The sequence below is a fragment of the Colossoma macropomum genome, unplaced genomic scaffold, assembly GCF_904425465.1.
Source record: "Colossoma macropomum unplaced genomic scaffold, Colossoma_macropomum, whole genome shotgun sequence".
Classification (NCBI taxonomy): domain Eukaryota; kingdom Metazoa; phylum Chordata; class Actinopteri; order Characiformes; family Serrasalmidae; genus Colossoma; species Colossoma macropomum.
In genome coordinates this window covers 37,501-50,045 of record NW_023495325.1, presented here as the reverse complement: position 1 = coordinate 50,045, position 12,545 = coordinate 37,501, and the positions used below count along the sequence as shown (strand labels likewise).

General features: G+C 39.5%; 1 protein-coding gene across 3 annotated transcripts in view; it reads left to right on the top strand.

The window, feature by feature from the left end:
- si:dkey-157l19.2 (uncharacterized protein KIAA1522) overlaps positions 1-12,545 on the top strand; it is a 48,372-nt gene that overhangs the window by 7,980 nt on the left and 27,847 nt on the right. The gene's annotated exons all lie outside the window — the stretch shown is intronic.

The window sequence follows — 12,545 nt, the reverse complement described above, 5'->3', positions numbered from 1 at the left end:
CTTTTTTTTATTCACACGGATATATAACGCATTTTTAGGAACTGCTGAGGGTTCACGTGTTCCTTCCAGCGTCAGATAGAGTCATAAATGCATTTGCAGCCTTAAAAGTTCCTCATCCGTTCGCTTACTTGCTTTATGTGAGCTGTGTGTGCGGAGTTCCTCTGTAATTCGGATCCTTGACCATGTCTGAGCAGGAATGCGTGTGCATGAAAGTGTACATGTGCTTGGAGCATTAATGGACACCTCTGTAACTCTGTAAGTGTTTTTTCCTGGTGCCTTTGTTTGACAGTGCTGAAGGGAAATCAGACACACCCCTGCGATGGCTGTTCAACATGTGGTTTAAAGTCCGTTCTTTCCCTCTTCATCCAGAGCATGAAGGAATGAAGAGTTTTATGATTTTTGGTCACTGAAGATTTCTCACACGCTGCGTAAATTGCTTAATTGCCAAAATGATACATGTTGTCCATCCAAGAAATTCCTCAGATGTCTGTTAAGCTCAGAGGTGTTGAGTGTGATTTCATTTATGAGTTTTTTTTTCCTTTTGCATTTTTCGCGTTCGCATTTTTTCGGTTTCAGAGGAGATCTACACTCACATTAATGTTGGTAAATGGTGTACCTCAGGGCTCTGTTCTGGGCCCACTGCTGTTGCCATTCATTACATTATAGTGCACTGTTACTGTGAGTTTCTTTCACAGTTTTCTGTAACTTTATCTGTAGTATGTCATCCAGCATAACATAATGAAGAAACTGAAGATCGCAGGACTTAATTAGATGAGTGAATACGACGCTCTTTGTATTGGAGAAGCTGAAGTACTCGTGTGTGAAGGAAAGAAAGATGCAAACACGCTATGACTCATGGCTGTTATACAAGAGTTTATGCCACATTCACATGCTTGTTGAAGGCTCAGATTTCCAGTGTGCCAAAAACATCAGGGCAATTTCAAAGTACCTGTTTACTTTCTAGTTTTGCTTATCGCTGCAAAATGGGAGGGCTTTATGGCATAACTTGAATACAAATGAACGTTTTAATTACAAATTAACTTCCCAGGTTTTTCTTTTTTTTCTGTCCATCTCCTTCCCTCCCTTTCCTGTCCTTCACATTTCAGGCTGTGTTCCAATCATTAAAATGACTTCTCTTGCATTTCCTCTAAACTCCAAGCCTGAACAGATCGATTGCAGAGATAACCTGAGAGATGGAAAACACTGCTGTGGTCACGCACAGCTAGCAACAAACACGTTTTCAACACAGCGTTTCTGTTGACTGTCGAAAAGGTTAAGTTATTTCAGCAAACATTTGAGCCTCATCCTTAACTCACTGAGGTTGTATCTTGTGCATGTCATAGGTGTTTGACAGCTGTATTGGATTTCCTATTAAATTCATACTGAATGTGCTTTCATGCTGGTCTGTTGCCTCAAACTATTTGCTCCTGTGTGCAAACATTTATGGTGAAATGTTTGTTCATGAACAAAAACCACAAAGGTCAACCTGAATGCATGCTTGAATGAATTCCTGAAACTTTTACAGCCACACTCGTGATTAGCAGTGTTTAATGCAGATTACCTTTATAAGTAGACTCTCTTTGCCCAATTGACACTGCCACACTCATGCTAATTTCCACTGGCGCTTCTATGGGAAGTGTAACGTTATGTGGTGGTGTTCACTCAGTTCCTACACTGAGTTTAATGACATTAACTTTGTATGTAGCAGCTTTACAGTGAATTGTACAGTAAAGCGCGGCTCTGAATGTTACTGGAGGAGATTGTTAGCCTGTTAGCTGCCTGCTGAGCTGTCCAGCCTAGACCCCTGGACCACGTTAAACAAAACCTTTCACTTCATACACAGTTTTACTTCACATACACACAATTTCAACTTCATACATATGTACCTTTGTGAGATCCTGCTGGTGTGGGTTTCCTCTCTTTTCAGTGAGCCACAGAAAAGCACCTTGAGTGCCCCGTGGATAATCTCCAGATTGCTTAACACGGCTTTATAATGTCCTGTTTATCATTGAAGTTGTGAATCAATCATTGATGGCTCATCAACAATGCAAATTTAAATTGATTTAATGTATTTAATGAAGTTATTGATTTTGCTCGAGTGGTTGTGACCATCTTAGACCAGTATTGAAATAGACATCAGAGTCACTAAACACTGTTATTTATATCTGCAGATATAATTTTGGTTATTTAGTTTAGTTATGATTTTAGATTTAAAAGTTAGGATTGATCAAAGATTATTGATCTTAAATATAATGCAACAAAAGATTTCTTTGTCTTTCTTTCTCTTGTTTCTCTGTCTCATTTATTTTAGCTTTCTATGAGGCTACTTTTGATGGGCAGTTTTTTTAATAATGTTTAGTTAATGAGGCTAAACATCTTAGCAAATGACTAAGTGGGCTATTTCACAAAGCAAGATTTCCCACTTAGCCAGATAACCTAAGCCCAAAGATCATTAGGAAGCTCTTTTCCTATTGGAGAGTCCTGAATTTGGGCTTAAATTATCTGACTAATCTGAGAAATCCTGCTTTGGGGAACACCCCAGGTGTTTCTGAAGCAAAGACTGCCAGGCCAGAAGTGATGGGAAAGTAGCCAGAACCTATTCTTGTGTGAAAGGAATTGTTAAGTGTGAATGTTTCAGTAGCTGAGGTCGCTGTGAGCAATACTCACTGACTTCTGCTGCTGTTGGATTCTGCAAACAAAGCATAGCATGGTAATAGTTAAATGAACCCGGAGAACCACAGTGAGGAACCCTCAGGGCCTTCTAGGTCTTCAGAGAAGGCCTAATGATTTCTTTGAACTAAAATAAACATATCTGTAATTTTAAATTACCTTTATTTAAAATACTCATCTTGCATGTTATATTTAAACTGTATTGCAGTGATGCTCTCATTTCACTGTTAATCTAGACAGATGCAGCCAAGCGAGCTCTCCCACTGGTCAGGACTTCAGGAGTTGTACTGAAAGCCTTACACATTAGATTACTACCATTTACTAGCATACTTAGGAAGTAACACAGAAGTCAACCAGTCACATTTTGATTGGTGGGTCCAATTTAGTGAAGACAAAATGCCTGGAATTCCTAGACAAGCATGGACTGCTATGAAAGTATATGTTAAAGTAGCATTATGTGAGAATTGGTATTTTTTTGCTCTTGGGGTCCCCCTACAGTTGCGAAGTGTATTTCATTTTTACACCGCTGTCATAAAAACAAAATCATGCTCTGAGCGCCACCCCATGGACAGCTGTACATGTGCATTTGTTGACGAGCTGAAGGTTACAGCTACACGTGCACATGGGTCATGCAGGCATATGGACACTAAGGATAACATTAACAATTTTGATTGTTTCTTTGTGTCATCTGCAGCATCCAGAGGTCTCATGATGCTCCTCCAAGGTTACATAGTGCTGTAGCAGATGTTCCAGCCCAAAGTAGCAATGATAGAGACGCCATTCTGACTATTATAAATCAGTATACCGTCAAAATGATTTTGAAGCAGTTATTTTGAGGTAAAATTGTAAGATAATGTTGCTGTATCATCTGTTACAAGCTTTAAATGCCCACATTTAATCTAGCAACTTGAATCACCATTAGCTTAGTGCCTTGAGTGTCCTTGTGGATAACCGTCAGACTGCTAAACACGGCTTTATACTACACAAATTTTAATTGATTAATCGTTAGTAATTTTATCACGTAGTTGTGACCATCTTAAATCAGTATTGAAATAACTATGAGGCATGAAACATTTATTTATATCTGCATATTTTAGTTGTTAAAGTTAGGATTCATCAGTGATTATTCATCTGGAATATAATGCAACAAAAGATTTATTTCTTTGTCTTGTTCGTTTCTGCTTTCTATGAGGCTATATTCATTTTGATAGGAAGTTTTTAAAAAATAATTAGTTAATGATGCAAAACATCTTAGCAAATGATTTAGCGCTAATATACTGCGAGAATCCCATTGGGGAGCTAGCGGAAATTTGCATTATCATATAGGTGTTTTTTGTTCCTCGTTTCTGACTGAGATTTTGACCTTTATAGCCTGAACTGAAGGCCTGGCTCTAACAGTCACGGTTCACCACTGAAGAACAACCTCTTATACTATGTGATCATGGTCTGTGTACGACTTGAGCTCACGCACTGCTCTCACCTTGAGAACTGTGTAACTTAGTTACGCTCACTCCATCAGATTAGTTGATAAGCTGTTAGACTCACTGGAGACTTTATAATAGCCTTTGTGTGCCGGAGAGTGTGTGTGTGTCTGAGTTAATGTGGGTGGGCGTTCTGGTGTGTTATTTGTGCATCAACAGCAGTAATTTGAAAAGTGGTCTTTAGGTACAACAATTATCAGGAAAGCAACGCTGTAATTTAAATACACACAGCTGACCTGAACACAGCACATGTTTTTTGGTCTTTGCGGGGACTGATTGTGCCTGATTTGATGAAAATATGAATATTTTATCACTTTGGGGGACATTTTTATTGCAAAAACTGCAGCTTTTGTTAGAAAAAGACAGGTTTTGGTTGCTAAACTTAAAGGGCTAGTCCAGTGTTTTAATCTTCATCTCTGGGCTATATGTGTAACATATGGTTGATTACCACAGACAGTAATTTCAACACTTTTCCCTGAATTTTATAAAAACTTATGAAAGAAGTCAATGGGCACATGCTGTTAGGATGAGCTGAAACATTTTCCCATTGGTTTCTGCTGTAAGTGTGGTCTGAGTTGGGTTGCACACTGTAACATTTACATACACTTACACAGAAACACGTGGAGGCAGCACCCATCACAGTCCACACAGTCTACACCAACGTCTTTATTTATTTAAATTGGTGAAACATTAAGCTTTTGATGATCTTAACAACAAATCATTATGAAAAATGGTAAAGTAACAGGATGTGATAGATTTTCCCTTTGATTCCTTTAACTGTTGAAGTGTGTAAACTTGCAGACGGCCTTTTACAGAACGAAGAGTCAGTTTTTTTCCACTCAGCAGTGACGCCTTCAAACGGCTGAAAAACACTGTCAGCAGGTTTGTGTTAAATGTGAGACCAAATACTCTCTATAGGGTTTAAATCTGGACTCTGACAACCATTATATTTTGGGTCCGGCCCATTTTTGTGCACAGAAGTCTTGGACCCAAAGTTTGTCTAATGCAGGGCTGCCTTGAGTGAGGCCCGAGGCCAACAAGTACATTTGATCTGGCCCAGCAGAAAGTCACTGAACCCTTCAGGAACAGGTCATAGTCTTGCGATAAGCACAATTAGCCTTGTTAATTCTTAAATCGCTTCATTCATTTAGTCATTTGTACACATTCAAGGGCTATTTGTTCATCTGATGTTTATATCTGCAGTATTTGAGCCCCCTCAGGCCTCCTGGCAGTCAGAGGCTCCTGGGCACTGACCCCACTAGCCCAGTCAGTCATCCATCCCTGTAACCCCCTCTTGGCCAATGAGAGAATTGTTTTAACACAACTTCTGATTTTTCAGCTGCTTATATTTTTTTAAACATAGTGTAATATAAAATACCAAATACACCAAAATGGTCTGTGACCCTTCACACCATACAACGCAGATGTAAGAACACAAATGTAGCTAGCAGTTACCAGCTAATAGCTGTGTTTAGATGACCGAAACCACAGGTCTCTGGTCAGTGAAAAATATCCATACTAGCAAGTTGCTAGTAGGGATGTGCATTCTGATTATTTTTGATTTTCATATATCTGTAACAGCTAATCCCAGCCAGCGAGCATATATCGGTCCACTGACTTGATAAGGTTGGCACCCCGTCGGCTATTTGCCACTGCTGGTCTAACTAGTTTTAATCTCCTCAAACAGATTTTAAATTCACAGAGCTCTTCATTTTAGATAAATAACCTAAGACAAATATTACAGACAACTAAGAGAAAAAGAAAATAATGACCAGGCCTGATGTGAAATAATTTTATAGAAACAGTGTCAGCAACAACATTTAAAATGATTTTAGTGATTAAAATTATTTACTAAACTAATTTATAATGTATAACTAAAGAAAGCTGGTGAAGTAAACTGGACTGTGAGTAGAAAATGAGTGATAAGTGGAATTTTTTTCCAATACTTGCTGAAAAACGCTGAGCAAATCGCCAGTGGACCACCAGCTTTGCCATCAGCGTGCCAACAGTCCACTGTCCTCTTGCTATCAGGGATGAACGAATGTCCAGTTAACCACAAACAGAAAAACTGACTTTGGCTAAAATTAGTATAAGGCTGTTAGGCTTACTTTACAGGTTAAAATGTAAAAACATATTTTATTACTCAGAAATATCCGAGTTAGGCTTCATGCTGGGTGAGTGACAGAAGCTGCCTCTTCAGAGGAGCTAATGAGCTAACGCTAACAGAGCTGGCTGCTGATGAGGAACCGACATCTTCTACGAGGTCTTTTCTCAGTCAACAATGTACAAACTTGTTAGTTTGTCATACTAATATATTTTCATTGTTTCTGGATCAGCTGACATCAGCTAGAGTTGTTAGCCTAGTTAGCAGTGAGCCGCTATCTCTACCTTCTCAGCCACGTCCTTAACAGCTGCCCTGGCCAACATGCTCACGTCCATGCGCTCATGATTTGTAGTAAAAAGTATAATATTTACTCTCAAAACTGCGTTTACAGCCGTGTTTAAACTTAAAATCCATGTTGTTGGCCTGCAGATGTTCTTCCAGTGATGGAACGTAATGATAGCTAAGTTTTCTGTCGTTTCAGCCCATCACAGATACACTTAGGACCCCCAAGACGACAAGTTTGGTCACCCCCAATGCATTACTTGTCCAGTCATATACATGCAGTGCAGTAAATACAGTACAGGTGAACTTTAATGGATAAATAATCTGATCCACAACGTCCAAATGCTGAGGACCTTAAATGATATTTTATAAGTTTTTGTTTTGCTTTCATTTTTGTGAAAACCAACAGTTTAGAGACGCACACATGCAGACCTGACCCGAGAACAGGACACTGTGTGTTTCTATCTAACTGTGATAAGCAGGGTAAATAGTTTTTTACCCTCCGGCGGAGAGAGATAATACAGAACGGCCAACACGCTTCAGCTAGTGGCTCAATAGGAATGAAATGCTGTGGACAGTAATGCGTAAGACCGGGCGATACGTTATCATTATCGTGTTAAATTACGTAACAATGCAGTTATTTGAGAAAACGAACAGGAACATGGATCACATCATCGCTGTCCAAAGAAAATCAAGTATCTCCAAAAAAGTACATTACAGGACAGAGCAAAACCTTTCCCTACTTTCAGTGTAGGTTCATGTAAATAGGTTTAATTACAAGCAAATTTGGAGCATTTTTATTGGTCCAATCATCCTGAAATTTTCACACAATGTAAAAGAAAAGTAAAAAATAAAAAACTAAAAATAAATAACATGCATGTTTTTCTTTGGACAGTGATTAAATGTAGACTTATTATTACCTATTACAGAAAGCCTGTAAACAACAACAGCAACAACAGCAGAAACTACATAAACTGTATAGTAACGAGCAGCTGATTGGATGCCAGCCCATTACAACATCACCTTATTTTATTTTCTTTATTCAGTTTATTTTTACAAAAGATGAATGAAATCATGGTTTATCCTTTAATTAGAACTCTACAAATCACAGAAAAATCAAATATCATGATGCATATCATGTATCATGATATATTTTTGCCGTATCGCCCAGACTTTAAATCATAACCATACAACCGGAGGAGTTTTATCACTATCCTGACCTGAAACAGATTTCAGAATAAAATAGATCACTAAAGCTACTGAATTTAGTTGTTAAAGTTGAAATGAATCGTCTTTTTTCGTCTAAGTAGTCCAACAATAAGAAATGAAACGCTGCTCTTTCAGAAAGGCAGGAGGTACAACGGTAAGTTGGGGTATGAAGTAGTAGAGAAAGAGGAGTTTTCCTCTGTAACTCCAGATTGCAGTAGGAGTACAGGCTGAAATCTAATCTGAACCTCACGGCGCTGCTGGCGGCCTTCTGTTTGTTTTGGTACGTTTCCGTGGCGACAGAGTGAGTCAGACCCATGCGCCATGATTGGTCAGAGTGAGTCTAAAAGTGTCCAGCTGCAAACGGCTTCCTCCAGATTAACAAAGAAGATCAAACTGCAGGTTCACTTTTAGTAAATGAACCCACAGCTGCTTCTGGAACAGTGAGCCAGAAAAGATGTGTGTAATTGAGTGTGTGTCGTTATTAAAACACCTGTTTGCATCATTAGCTTCTAAAGCTGTAGTATGATAATGGCTAAAGCGTTAGCCTGCAAGAAAAAACTAAAGTTACCCAGTTTCCCCCCTTTATTTTAAATGTAGTGCAGGCATGTCTAATGTTTATTTCTGGCTCATTTCACACCAACTCCCTTACGCCCTGTCCGATCACGTCATGGGTTTCCATGAAAAAATGTAAGCAAAAACTCCAAATTAATTCAAGCAACTATATGAATTTTTAAAAAGGTATAGCATACTTCTTTACTAAATACTACATAATAGTACTACTACTAATAATAATACTAAAATACTAAAGTAAGTAGTGAAGTAAATAGTAGTACTACTAGTAATAATAATAATAATAATAATAATAACACAGTAGTATATAGTATTTTATTTCTTTCTTGAGGTCAACTTATGATGTTTGTGTCATGATTCCTTGTTTACATCATTTTCCATCCTTTTTTATCCCTTAGAATTAAACAAGCTGTTACTGTGACTTTAAGGCTGACACATGTAAATGAGCTCTGTTCTGATTGGCCACAATTGGTTCTCTGCCTCATTCAGAAAGCAGTCCGAGCTGAAACGTTCCTTATAATTTCAGTGTGAATGGGCGGGGCTAAACTATGTAGGCACATATATATGAATGGGTTAGTTCTTGTGACATCACAAAGACGTTGAACTCAAAATGGGCTGCTTCTGCAGTTTATTTTCCATATTTGGACTGTATGGACTGTGGAGTGAATGATACGTTTTGTACGTTTTAACATTGTTTACATAGTACATTAAATTTCTTATTAAAAGAAAAGTGAGGGAAAATTGTTATTTAATGATATGGGCTCTTTAAAGTTTGCCCCATCATAAATGCTGAGTTCTTACAGCATGACTGAACTGAGCAGAAACACTGACTGTACATAAATACAACACTAATATTTCACTATAAATTGTTTTATAAATGACAAATACTCACAACAGGTTTGTTTTTTAAAGGATATACTTTTAATGTTCAACGTTCCACCTTGTGAAATATAATCTTATATATATTTATCAAACTGAATAAGTTCTGCATGCAATATTTGAAGCTACACAATAATTTTAAAATAGCTTCACAACTAAAAATGTGGCCTTTTTGACCCTGTATTTTCTCAAAATGGACTAATCTTACTTCCTAAATTAAAAACATTTGCAGTATTTTGCACAGCTGCATGAATTAAACTGTTTTAGGTTCATTTTTTTAATGTAAACCCATTACATGATCAGAGAGGCCCTTGATGAGGTGAGCTGGCATGGAATGACCCCTCTTTAGTTTTAGCACTGGAGCTACAAGGCTAATATAGCTGACAAGTAATGCAAGCTATGCTAATTAGCGTGGTGCTAACTGCGTGTCTAAATCATCATAAACTCGTCTCAAAGCGTGTGGAGGTGTTCAGTGTCTCTAATAGAGTTCATTACGTGGTTTGCAACACTGTATGATGCACTGTTATCTATAAACATGCACTAAAGTACGGATACAATTCTGCTACTAGTGACTTCAGCTACATTTCTATAGAGAACAGTGTGTCATACCTCATAACTCAAAACTGAAGAAGCAAACTTCAGACACCAAACCCTGTCCTGGTTGATCGACTACATTTGGGCTAAGGTGGAGAAATTTGTGTAAAGTCGCCTTTTGGCCAAACGTTTGATTTAACAGTGAGCTTATCAGGTGAAGGGGTTTTAAAGGAGGAAGCGCATAAATGTGTGTAGAGCATTAAGGTCACTGGAACTTGGAGTGGAAATCACTGAGTTCACAGAGTTAGTGTTCAGTGCAGCTGCACTTCCTTTAGGAAAGCTGTTGTTGACCAGTTTCTGGTGGGAAAGTGGATGATTCTTCAAAACGAACAGCCCCTGTATGACCGGTGTGGGAGCTGGAGCGGAGGCTGAAAACTTCCTCTGGCTTCCCCTGAAGAAAAACATATCCAGATGTTGAAAAGCACAATTTGATTGAATCAGGGAGTAATGTGGTATGTAAGAGTGCATAAGTAAACTAAGTGGCCAATGTGTATGTGTGTGTGTGTGTGTGTGTGTATGTTGCCCCCCCCTGCCTCTTTTGTGGCTGTAACAGCTTCCACTCTTCTGGGAAGCTTTCCACAAGATGTTGGACAGAGTCTGTGGGAATTTCTGTCAATTCAGTCTAAAGATCGTTTGTGAAGTCAGGCACTGATGTTGGATGAGAGGGTCTGGCTCACAATCGACGTTCCAGTTCATCCCAGAGGTGTTCAGTGGGGTTGAGGTCAGGGCTCTGTGTGACCACTGGAGTTCCTCCACACCAAACTGGTCACACCATGTCTTTATGGAGCTGCTTTGTGCACAGGGGCTCAGTCATGGTGGAACAGGAAAGATGTAACTGTGTAAAATGTCTTTGTGCTGTAGCTTTAACATCACCCTTCACTGGAACTGAGGGGCCCAAACCCTGAAAAACAGCCCAGCCCATCATCCCTCCTCCACCAAACTTTCCTGCTGGCACTGTGGATTCCGGTAGGCAATGTTCTCCTGGCATCCACCAAACCCAGATTCATCATCAGACTGCCAGATAGTGAAGCATGATTCATTCAGAGAACATGTTTCCACTGCTCCGGAGTTTCCACTGCTCCATGCTTTCATGATGTGGCTGAAGATAAGCGATTTTACCCTGCTACTAGACTCAGTACTCTGCGACGCCGCTCTTTGAGTTTGTGTGCTTTACCGCGTTGTTGTTGCTCTTACATGCTGCCGTTTCACAGTAATAGCACTTACAGTGGGCTCGGGGCAGATCTAGAAGGGCAGGAAGGTCTTGCGGCAAAGAGGGCATCCTATGGACTCTGTAATTAATAAGGGTGTCCGGTGTAAAATAAACTCCAGCTTGCATGTAGCAACGTTCATATTTTGGCTGTTTAACAACCTCGTAATACAGAGGATGCAGTGACGTTCAGTGGAAAAATGGCAAACGTCTCACAGTTTGGACTGCAGCAGTTTTTCAAGAACTGCATTAAATTTAGCCATAGAGTGTTAGAAATAAAGGTTCTGTGCTGGTGCAATTTTGGCTCATCAAGGTACAAACAGTGTAAATATTCCCTCAAAGGTTCAACAGTGGTTTTAAGGTCTGATTGTGAACCTTAAATACGTTTTTCCAGGTGAAAAGTTCGTATTTGTACCTTTTCATAATCGAAATGTTTTAAACAGAACAGTAAAATAAAGTCCTGGAGACGAGACGGGGTGTGTGGAGTCAGTACAGCTTAGAACATATCATTTCAGTGGATTATGGTTCTGTTATGTTCCCTGACTAAAGGTACTGAGACGGACCCCTGAGGGTTCCACCCCAGTGACGAGAGGGGAACTGACCCAGCGACAGTTTGGTACCTTTATTTCTGAGGGTGTAGAGAACTAGCTTAGACCTGGAGTTCCTACAATGGGGCCAACACAGACTACAGAACGATGACGTGACCTCAGAGGTCTGTAGTCTGTTACTCTGTAGTCTACTGTTGTAGTCAGTAACTGCTGCTGTGATCCAGCTGTGAGGTCTCAAATTTAGACTGTTTTGGAAAGTGACGTCTTTGATAACTTGATGCTGAGCGTTTTTTCTGTGTGTGTTGTGTAACAGTATGTGAGAGCCTTTAATCCTGTTCTAGCTCTGCACCTCTCCACACCCTCTACCTAAACACTCTCTCTCTCTCTCTCTCTCTCTCTCACTTCCCCTCTCTCTCTCTCTCTCTCTCTCTCTCTCTCTCTCTCTCTCTCTCTCTCTCTCAAACTTCCCCTCTTCTCTTCACTTCTCTTCTCTTCTCTTTTCTTCTCTTCTCTTCTCTTTTCTTCTCTTCTCTTCTCTTCTCTTCTCTTCTCTATTTTCTCTTCTCTTCTTTTCTCTATTTTCTCCTCTTCTATTTTCTATTCTCTTTTAATTTCTCTTCTTTTCTTCTCTTCTCTATTTTATCTTCTCTTCTCTATTTTCTCTTCTCTTCTCTTCTCTTTTCTTCTCTTCTCTTCTCTCTTCTCTTCTCTTCTCTCTTCTCTTCTCTTTTAATTTCTTTTCTCTCTTCTCTTCTCTTCTCTTCTCTTCTCTTCTCTTCTCTTCTCACTCCTTTCTCTCTTTCTCTCCCTGTACTCCCTCTGTCCTCCTCGCTGTAGTGCAGTAGAAGCTGATACCACCGTGTCAGAGGAGGGTTAAAGAACATTAGTGCGCTCTGTATCTCTGTACAGTGCGAGTGTGTTAGGTTTGTGTTAAAGTTATTAATTGTGTGTGCGGGCACAGTCGGCGGGCATGCTGATGTCTGTTTATTCTGAGTGTATGT